The sequence below is a fragment of the Octodon degus genome, unplaced genomic scaffold (assembly GCF_000260255.1).
Source record: "Octodon degus isolate 3935 unplaced genomic scaffold, OctDeg1.0 scaffold00322, whole genome shotgun sequence".
NCBI lineage: Eukaryota > Metazoa > Chordata > Mammalia > Rodentia > Octodontidae > Octodon > Octodon degus.
Genome location: NW_004524898.1, coordinates 532,547 through 546,215, shown reverse-complemented (window position 1 = coordinate 546,215; position 13,669 = coordinate 532,547). Strand labels below are relative to the sequence as shown.

Below are 13,669 nucleotides of genomic sequence, written 5' to 3'. Positions count from 1 at the left end.
TCTGTATTTTCAAAATAGTTAGGATAGATATACAGCTACATTTTCCTATTTCAATGAATAGAAAAATGTGTTCTAAAAGTGTTTCTAAACAGGACATCATGTCTGCATTTTATACAATGAATAACCACTAAGAAAACCACATGCAATGTATTAATTATTGAAACTGTCCTACTGATTTGATTTGAAACTGTGTCGTTGCTACTTGTTTCTCAATAAAATTATAGAAAAAAAGAAAAAAGAAAATAAAAAATAGTAAAAAAATTAGAAAAATTTCAGAATTTCACTAAACAATATAATAGGAATCCAACAATGGTTGTTATATCATATAATGTTGTCTTCAAGTTAGTTGTTTAATTTACCAGATATAAGCATGAAATATTGGTAAAACAAAGTATAAGAAATAAAAAATGAAAAATAAAAAAATGAAAAGAAATATAGAAAAACATAAATTTCCATTTTGCAGCATAACTGATTAATCAATTAATTATGTTACACATGAGAAGCTTTTACTTAGCTAGGTGACCATTATTGGGGAGTACATCACATAAGTTTTTTTGCTAATAGCAGGGGTCTGAATCTGAAAGAAAATTCTATCATTGTCAGCAATCCCTGTTTAACCTTTTGGATACATGTGTAAATCAATCATAAATATACATAATACACTATGATATCAACAACAATGAATTCTAATGCACATGTGAAAACCTTAGTTTCTTAATTCAGTTTTTTACCAAACGCATCTTTTGTGAGAAAACCTTATTGTATTTTTTTCTAGAAAATTTTACCTGTAAATTATCATCAAATTATTAGGGATGTCTCCCATCAGACTAAGAAGATCACTGGAGTTTCTTATTAATCAACAGTGATGACCACTCCTTTATTGACCAAATGGAGTCCTGTGTAATAATCTCTTATCATTCTAATGGATATTTGTTTCATTATCTTATTTTTGATTGCCCATGTGAAAACTCATCTTAATATCATATAGACTCGTGGGTAAAACTCAGTACCAGGTGGTAGCTTACTTTAAAATCTATAATCCAAATTATATTTTTAAAAATAATTTTATTGAGAAACAAATAGCAATGAGAGTTTTAAAACCGATCAGTAGGACAGTTTCAATAATAAATACATTGTACATTGTTGTCTCAGTGGTTATTCATAATTCAAGATGAAGACATGTCATCCTGTCCACAAACGCTATTAGAACAAATTTTCTTATTCATTGAATTAAGAGAATTTAGCTGTATATCTATCCTGACTATATTGAATATACAGATACAAGATGGTGATCCATTTTTCTCCACTTTTTTGTTTAGTTTTGTCAGAGAAAGCTATTCCATTGTCATTCAAATACTATAGGTGCGTGAATTAAGCAAAATATTCCAATATAGTCCAGTAGCCCATAAGAGTAGTGGGTTATCTATAGGACTGGCAATGCCAGAAGTTGTTGATTTGACCTTTTACAGCTCAGCATATTAATATGGCTTTACATTATATACTTTGTTTTTATACTTTTCTGCTGGATTGGCAAGACGAAGATAAAGCAAGACCTATATAATAAGAAATGTAGCTTTTGAATCTGACAATGTCAGTCTAGTACCCTCAGAATTTATCCTGAAACCCTGTACCTCAGTTTGTAGATCCTTTGTCAGTGTCAGCCATGTGAATGAGTCACACTATTGCTTGACCAATTTCAACTCTGTGAAAGCCTGAGAGAATGTATTCTCTTCATGTGACTCTCCTTAGGCACACTCTACATCATTGATGTCTATCCTCTGTGGCCCCATAATCTTGATCAGAAAATTTGGGACACATCTGAGTTACATGATTTTACAGTATAGGTTCTTTTATGTCCTGAGTCTTCACTGACCTTGAAAGGCTAGGGCCAAAATGTTGGCTGAGCAAGCAGTCCTCCTTTTTGTCTAATTTTTGGTAGGCAAACTTAGCTTATTAACGCTCCAGAAGAGAAGCTTATTATTATCCTACAACATATGCAATTGGGTGAAACCTATCTTTCTGAATATCAAACATCTTAGGCATAACATGGAAGAAGTATTTTCTTTTTTTATATATTTAATTTTTATTGAAGTAGAGCCCATATATTCCAATTATCTTTGGGCTTTGAACATAAATGAGTGTTAGACTTTGTCAAAAGCCTTTTCTGCATCAATTGAGATGACGATGTGGATTTTAGATTTGGCTCTATTGACACAGTGTATTACATTTATAGATTTGCGTATATTGAACCATCCTTGCATCCCTGGGATGAATCCTACTGGGTCATTGTGCATAATCTTCTTGATGATTTGCTGTATTCTATTTGCTAAGATTTTATTGAGGATTTTTGCATCTATTTTTATGAGGGAGATTGGCCTGTAGTCCTCTTTTTTGTTGTGCCTTTCGTTGCTTTTTTTTTTTATCAGTATAATACTTGCTTCCTAGAATGATGTTTGGAGGATTGCTTCCTTTTCAATTTCATTGAAGATTTTGAGGAGTATAGGATTTACATCTTCCATAAATTTCTTGTAGAATTCAGCTTTGAATCCATCAGGACCTGGAGTTTTCTTTGTCGGTAGGTTTTTCACTACATTTCATATTTCATTGGCTGTTATTGGGTTATTGAGAGTTCCAGTATCTTCTTGATTCACATTTGGTATTTTGTCCCTTTCTAGGAATCTGTGCCATTCTTCTGTGTCTTCTATTGTGTGAGAGTAAAGTTTCTCAAAATAGCTATTAACAATCTTCTGAATTTCCACTGGGTCTGTGTTAGTTACCCCCTTTTCATTCCTTATTGCTTGTATCTGAATTTTTTCTTTCTTCTTTTTGATGAGGTTAGCTAGAGACTTATCAATGTTATTTAATCTTTCAAAAAACCAGCTTATTGTTTTATTAATTCTTTGAAGTGTTTTCTTCATCTCAATTGAATTAATTTCTGCTCTAATCTTTATGATTTCCTTCCGTCTTTGGGCTCTGGGTTTGGTTTGCTCTTCCTTTTCTAGATGTTGGAGGTGCAGCATTAGGATATTTCTTTGTTCTCGTTCTGTTTTCCTAATGTGTGAGTTCACAGGCATATATTTCCCTCTGAAAACTGCTTTCATCGCATCCTATAAATTCATATACGTTGTGCTTGGATTTTCATTGAGTTGTAGATATTGTTAAATTCATTGAATTGTAGATCTTGTTGAATTTCTTAATTTCATCTGGGATGCATTGATTGCTGAGTAGGGTGTTAATTTCCATGTATTTAGTGTGTTTTTCAGTTGTCTTGTCTTTTTCATTTCCAGTTTCATTTCACTGTGTTTAGGTAATATGCATGGAATAATTTCTGTTTTCTTGCATATACTTAGGCATGACCTATGGACCAGTATGTGCTCTATTTTAGAAAATGGCCCTTGTGCAGCTGAATAAAAATATATATTCAGCTGTCGCTTTGTTGAACTCTCTGTTTATGTCCACCAAGTCCATTTGTTCCAAGCTCTGTTTCAGTTCTTCTACTTCTTTGCTAATTTTTGTCTGCTTGACCTATCTTTTTGTGATAATGTATTGGTGAAATCTCCTGTTAAGATTGTGTTATTGGATATTAGATTTTTCATGTTAAGATTTGTCTTATATAGTTAGGTGCTCACATGTTTGGTGCATATACATTTATGAGTTTTACCTCTTCCTCTTGATTTTTTTCCCCAACCAGTATATAGTGTCCTTCTTTATTTCCTGTGATCATTTTTGGGTTAAAGCTGAGACTGTCTGAGAGCAGGATTGCTACTGCTGCTTTTTTCTGAAGTCCTGGGGCATGTAGTATTGCTTTTCATCCTTTGACTTTCTGCCCATGAATTTCTTTATGAGTTAAGTGTATTTCTTGTATACAGCACATTGTTGGATTTTGTTTCCTAATTCCCTATACCAATCTATTTTTTCTTAATTGGTGAATTGAGTCCATTTACATTGATGCTTATAATTCATTCATGGAGTTCTGATTATTTTAGTTCCTCTCTAGCACATGTTTTAGTAGTCTGTGTAGTATTGGCTTTGTCATCAAGAAATTCTTTAGTTGTTTTTTGTCATTGAATGTTTAACTTCTCTATAAAACTTGAAAGAGAGTTTTGCAAGGTATAGTAGTCTGGGCTAGAATTTGTTTTCATAGAGGCCTTGAAGTACTGTGCTCCATAGTCTTCTTGCCTTCATGGTTTGTGAAGAGAATTTTGCTATTATTCTGATAGGTTTTCATTTAAATTTGATCTGTTTCTTTTCTCTAGCAGCTTTCAGTATATTGCTCTTGCGCTGGATTTCTGGGGTCTTGACTGTCATATATCTTGATTTGTCTTTAATTTTGTTGAAGTTATTTGGAATTCTGTATGCTTCGGTTATCTGATGGTCAGATTGTTTCCTCATATTTGGCAAATTTTCTTCCATTACTTCTGTTCATATTTTTTTATATCATTTGTATTGACTCCTTTCTTTTTTTGATGCCTATTAGTCTCACATTGTTGATTCTTGCATCATCTTTCAGGTGATGAATTTTTTCCCTGCATCCTTGTTGTTTTTAAGAGATCTTTTCTTATCTTTTCAGTAGTTTTGACAGCGTCTTCAAGATCTGAAACTCTATTTCACTTCTCTCAAATGGTTTTGCAACCTTTTGATGGAAACTTTACATTCATCTATATCTCTTTTACTCTTCTTCATGTCATCTATTTCTTTGCTGTGTTTTTCATTAAAGGAAACTGTTGCTTTTCTAATCTCTTTTTTAATCAATGTCTTCTTGAGAATCAGTTATTAATTCTTTTTCTTCAGAGATTATTTCTGATCTGATTTGCTCTAGAACTTTCTGCATTTGATTCTTGCTTTAGATGGTATTAATTCAGAGATTTCTTTTTTTATTTCAGGTGATTAATTTTCATCTGAGTCCCTCTATACCTTTCTGCTGTTGTTTCTTTACTTCAGATGCTATTAATTCAGAGATTTCAGCTGTGGTAATGTTCTCTGTACTTGTTCTGGGTGGGCTCAGGGCCCGAGATTGTATTTTGCTCTTTCTCTTGTCATGTTGTATAGCACTGTCCTCTGACCTTTGGTGTAGAGTTTTGGTGCAGTTACAACCTTAGCACCTAGCAAAATTTGGGTACAAATCTACTAAGATTAAGTTCACCCATTGTGCATGGTTTGGGTCTGGCTACCGTGCTCAGCTTCTTGCTGCTGTAGCCCTTGAAGGTGAACGTTTTGTGCCCCTCTGGCAAGATGTTCTGCTGGTGGATTTGCTGAATGGTTTTGGCCCATAGTCAATCTGCAGGGACTTCAGCTGCAGAGTTTCACCCCAGTCCTGTATGCCAGGCCTGGGCTGAGTCTGGAAGGGATAAGGGGGAGTAGGGGAGAGGTGAAGCTCTCCCACACACTCACCAGGCCTTGGCTTGAGCAGGTCTGGAGGGGTTCTGAGATTGCTGAGGAAATTTTCATTCAGAAGGTGGCTTTGGGCTGGCTCTGGAGGGTTGAAGGGGTCCTGATAGCAGGACAAAGGTCTCACTCACGCGGTCGGCCTCGGTTTGATCCAGAGAGGTCCAGCAGGCACAATGAAGCACAGAAGCCCTCTCCGAAATTGTATTATAAACATATGAACGAAGAATGCAAAAGAAAAAAGCTGAATTTGCCTAGTACTGGAGCTGTGTGCTCTCCCTGCATCTGGCCCATGCTCTTACCTCTCACCACACTACTCTGAACCAGCCTCTAAGCAGCTATGCACATTAAAAAGAGAATTTCATTTTTTGTCTTTCATGGTTTTTTCTTTATTTGATTCAGCAAACATAGAAGGCTTAAGCTCTATCTGTGGGACTGTTGCTTCACTGTCCTTTTCCTGCTCAGAACTTCATCTTAAAACAGTACTCCAAGCCAAATCCTTTGTGGTAGTCTTACAAAGTAAATACAGGACCAAGAATACAACAAACATTTCTATGTACCTCTATATGCCTCCGTGGTTATTGAGACTCTGTTTATCCCATACCTACACCTGTTCCCTTTGGTTTCTTCTAAGATTGTTATCTCCTTTATAGCTTCTCTCAAGTTTGCTATATCTCTCTGGCCCCAGTGAATGCATTTCTGGCCATAGTGAATATCTACACCCCAAGTCTTTACAATTGATAAAATGTGAATACTGATGCACACCTCTGCTCAGTAGTGGCATTACCAATGCACATCTCCAATGTATTGTGCCCACAATGAGAAGCATTCCCTCATCCACTGTTTTTCCTCACCTGAGCCCCTGTTCAAGTGCCAGATTGCTGCATCCTTCAAACTCCTCCATGTTCCTGGGGGAAAGTGGAAAGATGATGAAGATATAAAGATAATAGATGAAAGCTGAGGTCAAGTGGAGTCCTTTCTCCTGATGGGTGGAAAGGAACTTGTCAACTGCTATAGGGGCATTTATTTATACATTTTGCAAAGGTATTATCATACAACACAGGGTTGCCTAGTGACTAATGCCTTGAATTATCCCAGGCAATGTGTTCCATAACTAAAAAGGTTAATTGCTTTAGGTACTTTTCTCTGTCAAGTTGGTCTTGCCTAACCTTATATTTCTGAGCAATATCCAGCTTCAGCCACTCCATCCAAGTGGATATCCTTCTCTTCTACCTGATTATAGAGTGCAAAATTCCAGTTTTTGACCATTTCCTCTGATGTTGGCTTTGGTTTGTCATATATGGCTTTTGTTGGTTTGAGTTAAGACCATCTATTCTAATTTTCTGTAGTGTATTTACCATGAACAGTTGTTGGACCCTGTCAAATGCTTTTTTTTGCATCAATGAAGTGCATCACATAATTTGTATCATTGATTCTACTAATCAAATATAATATTCACTGATTCACATGTATTGAATCATCCCTGCTTCCCTGGGATAAATCCTACTTGGTCATGGTATATAATCTTAATGATTTGATGCATTCTGTTTAGTGCTTGGATTTCTAACTTTCTTCCTCAATTTGTGATATCTGCTGATCTTGATGTGTGTACACCTGGTGTGTAGGAAGACAGGGAGGCTGTGAAGAGTATCTTCCCCAAATACATGCAGCACAGTTGGATATGTTCTGCTTGGAGTGCAGAACATATCCAACTGAGGACATGCTGCTGGCCTAGAAGGACAGAGTGGAGACTGAGGAAGGAAGGGGTGCTGTTGCGACCTCCACTCTGATTAAGGGATCTCTACTGGTTGGGGCTGAAAACATAGGTGGCTCTGAGTTCATGGAGAGTGAGAATGACTGTCTCTGGGTTAGAATGTCAGAGAGGCTAGAAGTCTACAATGATATGATCTCTGCATGCATTGTGGTGGATGGAGGGGAGTGGAATCAGGAGGGCCCAGGTTAGATCTGAAAGAGGATGGTTCTGAGATCCAGCCTGCACAGGAAGCTCTTCCATGGTAAGAGTGGTGGCCTCATGAGCAGCCTGCGCCAAGTCACTGCAAGGAGGAGAGCCCAGGTAGGGCGGTCAGTAGGCTGTGTGAAGGGTCTCTCCTGGAATCAGGAGTACAGAGGGTAAGGCCTTCTGTGGTCACCTTGAATGGAGAATGCATTAAACTTGGATTAGAACAGAAGGCTAAGGGCCATGGAGATAGCTCAGGGGCCTAAGCACCTACGTAGGCAAATGCAAGGACCCAACTTGCTGTGGTTCCACTTGCTGTGCAGGTCTGGTCCTGGGTGCATGGAGCCAGCCACCAAAACAGGACATGGAGGAACATGTGTGTAATCCCAGTGCTGGGGAGATTGAAACAGGAGGGTCACTAAGAGTAAAAGCTGCATAGAGAAACTCTGTACAAAATATATAAAATTAAGAATAAGGAGAAAAGGAACAGAAGCCAAAGTTGGGACAGAGTTGAGATGATGTTCTGAATTTCTGGTTTTATGAACAGTAAGGAATATTTAATTGATGACTGCCTTACAGCAACAAGAATGATCTAAATATGGCTCATTTCTGAACCTTGCCTTTGATTTTACAAGAAGTTACAGTGGAATATTTTCTTGGTCCTTTGACCCAGTCGGTGCTGCCTAGAGTTCAAACATCTGTCACTAATCCCAGGACATGTCCAGGCAACATGTCAGATTATTTTCCCAGCTCCTTCACCCCCTGAGGAAGGTGCACTTCCAAACTCCTGATGGGACTCACATCATGTTCGATGCTAATGGAGATTTGGTGGCAAAATTTGACATCCTCCAAGCACAACGGATTCATGAGGGCCAGTTCCACTTTGTCCACATTGGTACACTGGACCCAGATCCCTCTTCAGAAGACACAGTGGTGATCCAGTTGAAGGATGGTGTCCAGGTAGGTATTCTGGGTGCATAGATGGATTCAGGCCTCAGCCTTGGATATGGGGAAACTCAGGTTCAATGACCTTGTCTCTGTGGCTCCTCGATGTGGATATCGTTGCAAATAAGGGCAGTGCTAGCTCAACTATGTTGTATAAACAGTTTACTATCAAGGGTCTGGGCACAGTATTACATACCTTTATTCTACCATCTGAGGGAGCTGTGACAGGAGACTTAAAAGTTGAAGGAGATCCTGGGAATGATATGTAGACCTTTGCTAAAAGGAAAAATAACAAAAAAATGGCAGGTAAAATCATGATGGGTGAATGTTTATGGTTCACTCTGTATAGAGGTTGAAATCTGTAAGCAAGCAAGAGTATTAGAGCTGCACTAGTTAAGCAAATTGGGCGAGCAGCAAGCTTTCTTGGTCTTCTCCACCTCTGCTTCAGGGTCAGGATCACAGGGACATGGGAGGCCACAGCTCTTCCTCCACACCTGTCCTAGGCAGCACTGAGAGGCAGAGCAGGCCTCTCACATGAGTCAGTGTCACATGTTAACAGTACTGGTGCTGGTGTTGAGGCTATTTTGCCTGAGGACCCACTCCAGTTGCCTTGTAGGCAAGCTGGGATAGTTCTTTCTCTGAGGTCCCTACATCATGGTGCCCTAACTTTTCTTAGGAGATGAGATTTCCAAATTTGACTCCTTCCTACAGGGGTAGTTGCATGTTCAGTGGACTTGTGGGTTTTTCACTTGGTATATGTTGAGGTTCCCATTTCATATTTCTTTTTGTCAGGGATTGGTGCTGAGATAGGGTCTCACTATGTAGTCCAGGGTGGCCTTGATCTTACTATGTAGTCTACACTCAACTTGAACTCAGGGTGATCCTCTTGCCTCAGCCTTGGGAGTGCTGAGATTACAGGCATGCACCACTATATCCACCTTCTCATTTTCTTTTGAGGAACACAGCACCCACTCCTGTCTCCATGTGTCTGCACACAGGCCTTCCAGTATGCTACTCCTTGGAGGTAGAGACTTGGCAGAGGACGAAGAACCCTGGATGTGCAGCTTCCACTGGGCTGTGGGAGACTTTGCATATGTACATATAAGGTGGTGTGGACTCAGCACTTGAGGTTTCAGATAAGGGACTAAAGAGCAAAGGGAAGTGCCATGAGTAAAGGCCTTGCTGAGTGTCATGATCCCAAGGAGCCCCAATGATCCTCCAGTCTGGATGTTCAGTCCCTTGATGTGTCCACCTTCGGTGTGTGGAGCCTGAGAGCAGGGAGGACATTTCCTGCATACAATGACTAGTGCAGGGAGAATGACGCTACCCTGATTTCTGCTGGGTCAGGATTTTTCTGGGCCCTGAGGAAGGAGGGCCTTTACTGATCTCGGCACCTTGTCTCCAGGTGCCGAGCTCTGTGTGCAGCACCAGCTGTGAACCAGGATCCAGCCAGATCCCCCAGCTGGGAGCCCCTCACTGCTGCTTTGAGTGCCGGCCCTGCCCTGAGGGACAGTTTGCAGACCAGAGAGGTGAGAGGTCAGCTGCATTCTCGGCAGCAAGGGTAACTTGGCCTGAGGTCCCCACCTGCAGTGTGCTCCAGGGCCTCCACCCTCTGGGAACTTTCAGTGGATCCTGGCTACATTCCCCTCTCACAGTTGTACTTAGGAAAGTGGGTCCTGACCTGCAGCCCATGTGCAGCTATGGTGGAAATGGTACCCGAGGCATCTTCCCCTCATATGCACTCTCATCTCTGCCAGGCCTAGTGTAGGGTGGCCTGCCCAGGTCACCATGCTCTGACCCTCAGGCTTAACCTTTGTCCTTGGAGGGCTCGGAGATCTTTGTGCACCTCATGATCTCTTTTGCTTTAGATTTGTATGACACCCACTCACACGGGTTTTTGGTGATAAATCCTACAACCTTTGGACTCTTATGGCACAGAAATGCATCTTGTCTAAGCTCTGGAGTTACAAGTCTGAGATCTTTGTGTCAGGATGGGATTATTTTGGGTCCTCTCTCCTGGATTCATGAATGGTCACCTTCTTTGTCACCAGTCTTTCCTTTTTGTGGTTGTTATGCTCTGTTCTTCTGTGGATTCCAGGTATATTGGTAAGGACCAAACCAATGACCTTACTGAACCTTAATGTTCTCATGTTAAATTTTCCTTTCTGCAATTACAAACATCTTTTAATGTTCCGAACATTGTGACTTAAACAAATGGGTTTTTAAAGACAAGATGGGGACCAAAATGCTTGCAATCAAACAAGGACTACTTCCAGCCCAGTGTAGCCTACATAGTGATTTAGGAGTCAAAAGAAAAATCAATTTCTTTGACCCAGGGTCAAAAGAAAACCTAGGAAGTGAGCTGAGTAAGTAGCTTAGCAAAAAGGCTTTGGATTCAATTTCTTGCATATAAACAGAACATAATTTTATTTATTTTTTATTTTTGTATTTAGTACATTGTCTACAGAACTTCACTACACCAATCATACTTATAGTGATCTTCTTGTTTTCAGCTTCCTAAGCACTGGGATTACAGGCACAGGCACCATGGCCAGTCTCAATGGCCATCTCAGCATGATCTGGGGGTAGGGCTGTACTGTACACGGGGACTGAAACCCAGTCCCTCCTGGATTAATAGGTGGCCATCTAAGCCGGCACTTTAATCCACTGAACTATCTGGCCACCCCCAGAACATTATTTTAAGGCCACATGAATAAGTATACCTTGTGTTTTCCTTGTCTTTAATGTTACCCTCTCTTTAGGGGTGACTAAGAGTAATCCACAGATATGGAATCACCAGAGCTGCTCCCAGAGGGCCTGGTGCAAAAGGGGCCCTTGCAAAGCTGCTGCTGTGTAAGGGGACTCCCAACACGGGTTCTGTGTCTCCACAGACATGAAGAGCTGCCTGCAGTGCCCTGAGGAGCAGTACTCCAGCCAGGCCAGAGACCGCTGCCTGCCCAGGACAGAGACCTTCCTGGCCTTTGAGGAGCCCCTGGGCCTTGCGCTGACCTTGGTGGCACTGGCACTGGCCGGCCTGGCGTGCCTGGTGCTCGGGGTGTTCCTGAGGTTCCGGCACACACCTGTGGTCAGGGCCAACAACAGGGCCCTCAGCTATGTGCTCCTGGTTTCCCTGACCCTCTGCGCCCTGAGTCCCTTACTGTTCCTTGGCCGCCCCTCACACGTCTCCTGCCTTCTACGCCAGACCACATTTGCCGTGGTGTTCACTGTGGCCGTGTCCTGTGTCCTTGCCAAGACCCTCACTGTGGTAATGGCCTTCAGGGTCACCAGGCCGGGACACAGGGTCCGCCTGTGCCTAGCTCCCAGTGCCTCCTCCTCCGTGGTCCTGGTCTCCTCCTTGGTGCAGGTCATTCTGTGTGGGGTCTGGCTGGCAACCTCCCCACCATTCCCACAGAAGGATGCAGCATCAGAGCCTGGCCGCCTCGTGCTGCAGTGTCAGGAGGGCTCTGGTGTGGCTTTCTCCTGCGTGCTGGGCTACCTGGGCCTCCTGGCCATAGGCACTTTCTGTGTGGCCTTCCTGGCACGGAGCCTGCCAGATGCCTTCAATGAGACCAAGTTCCTGACCTTCAGCATGCTGCTGTTCTGCAGCGTGTGGACAGCCTTCCTGCCCCTGTACCACAGTGCACGGGGCAAGGCCATGGTAACTGTGGAGGTCTTCTCCATCCTGGCCTCTACGGCAGGGCTGCTGGGGGGCATCTTCCTCCCCAAGTGCTACCTCATCCTGCTGAAGCCTGAAAGGAATACCGCACGCAGTTTGAGGTCAGGACCGTGGGCTTAGAACCGCTGTGGGATTCTCCTGGGAACAGCCTCTTCTCCAGGACACGAGAATAGCCCACGTGAGCCCGGTCTCCAGAGCACAGCAGGATCCTTGCATTGAACTGCTGGTGTCTGTGTGCACCTGGAGGGTTCAGTATCCATCCGTGTGAGACACTGGCACACAAATATGAACTGCTCATGAATTAGATAGTACTTCACAAGAAAAGGGCCTGCTGGTAGTACAGTATAGATGAACCTCTAAAATGTTTTGACAATAAAGAAAGCCAGTACCTCATAATGTAAGATTTTAGTTGTCTGAAATATCTTAGGGATGGCCATGGACAATGCTTTGACTTTTTGGTGTTTATTAGGTGAATGATGGTTCCGGTGATGAGGTATGAATGGGTGCAGGCTTTCTTTTCAGAGGATGAGGGTCTCACATTGATGTTGGTCATGGCTGTCTAATGTGCAATGGTATTAAAATTATTACCCTTCATTACAACAGAGTATTGTGTTATGAAATATACACCTCAATCAAGTTAGTGTTTCGTAAAAGGAAAGGAACTGCTGATTACAAGTGGTGCATTTTTATTATCTTTTTTGGGTAATATTTGATAATCAGAAATAATGTAGAAAACACTGACATACAGCAAATATCTCTTAAATGCTATACCTAATAACCATGAACAATGGAATATAGGTCAGTAATAATAGCATACGGGTCACTGAATATCTAAAAATTCAGAATAACTTATAATGGTAATAGTAAAGATGATGAGGCAGGGAATAGGAGAATATAGAAAAACTGAAATATAGAGAAATATAAGATGAGAAGGCAGAGAAGAATTTGAATTAAAAGGTCCTATTAAGGAGTAAAACAAACAAGAGAATTATATAACAGTCACAAACATTAGAAAAGGGAAATTCTACATCCCTAAAAGCAATAAAAACAAAATGAGTCTAAAAACTTGTTGGAGGCCGGCCAAATAGCTCAGTGGTTTGAAGTTCCTGCGAGCAGGTGCAGGGCCTGGGGGTTCATCCCTGGGCCTGCAGCACTGAGCCCACCTCTGAGGCATGCTCAGAGGGCAGTTGAGACGGGGAGCTGTGGCGTGTGCCTGTAACCCCAGCACTTGTGAGGCTGTATACAGGTGAATCACTACAAGTCTGACCTAGTAGTGAGACTCTGGACAACCTTTAGACCCTTCCTTAAAATACAGAAAAAGAAAACTTTTTTTTGATGCTTATTCTTTCTCCTTTCCTTTTTTTTTTTTTTTTTGATGGGCTCTCACTCACAATATTGAACAGGCTGGCCTCCAAGTCACTTGATCCTTCTGCCTCAGGCTTCCGAGAACTCGGATCGTAAGTGTGCATCTCCACATCCAGCTTTGCATACATGCTTTTGCAAATGCCTGAGTTCTCACCTCCCAGGTCCAAGTGGTTTCCTCTGGAGGTCTCAGGCAGCATCTTCTCTCTATGCTAAGAAGCAGGACCCAGGTGGACCCTGGGGTGGAGGGTCCTGACGTGGGACACATGGGTGGAAGTAAGTTGTGGTTGGAGTTTGGTTGGTCCAGGGACTGGGGGTGTCTGTGTACTTGGGGGTGGGGAGTG

At 41.7% G+C, this 13,669-nt stretch overlaps 1 pseudogene; it reads left to right on the top strand.

Moving 5' to 3' along the window:
* Window positions 1-12,083, top strand: part of LOC101590721 — a 71,180-nt pseudogene extending 59,097 nt beyond the window's left edge.
* The last annotated feature ends 1,586 nt before the right edge of the window (window positions 12,084-13,669 follow it).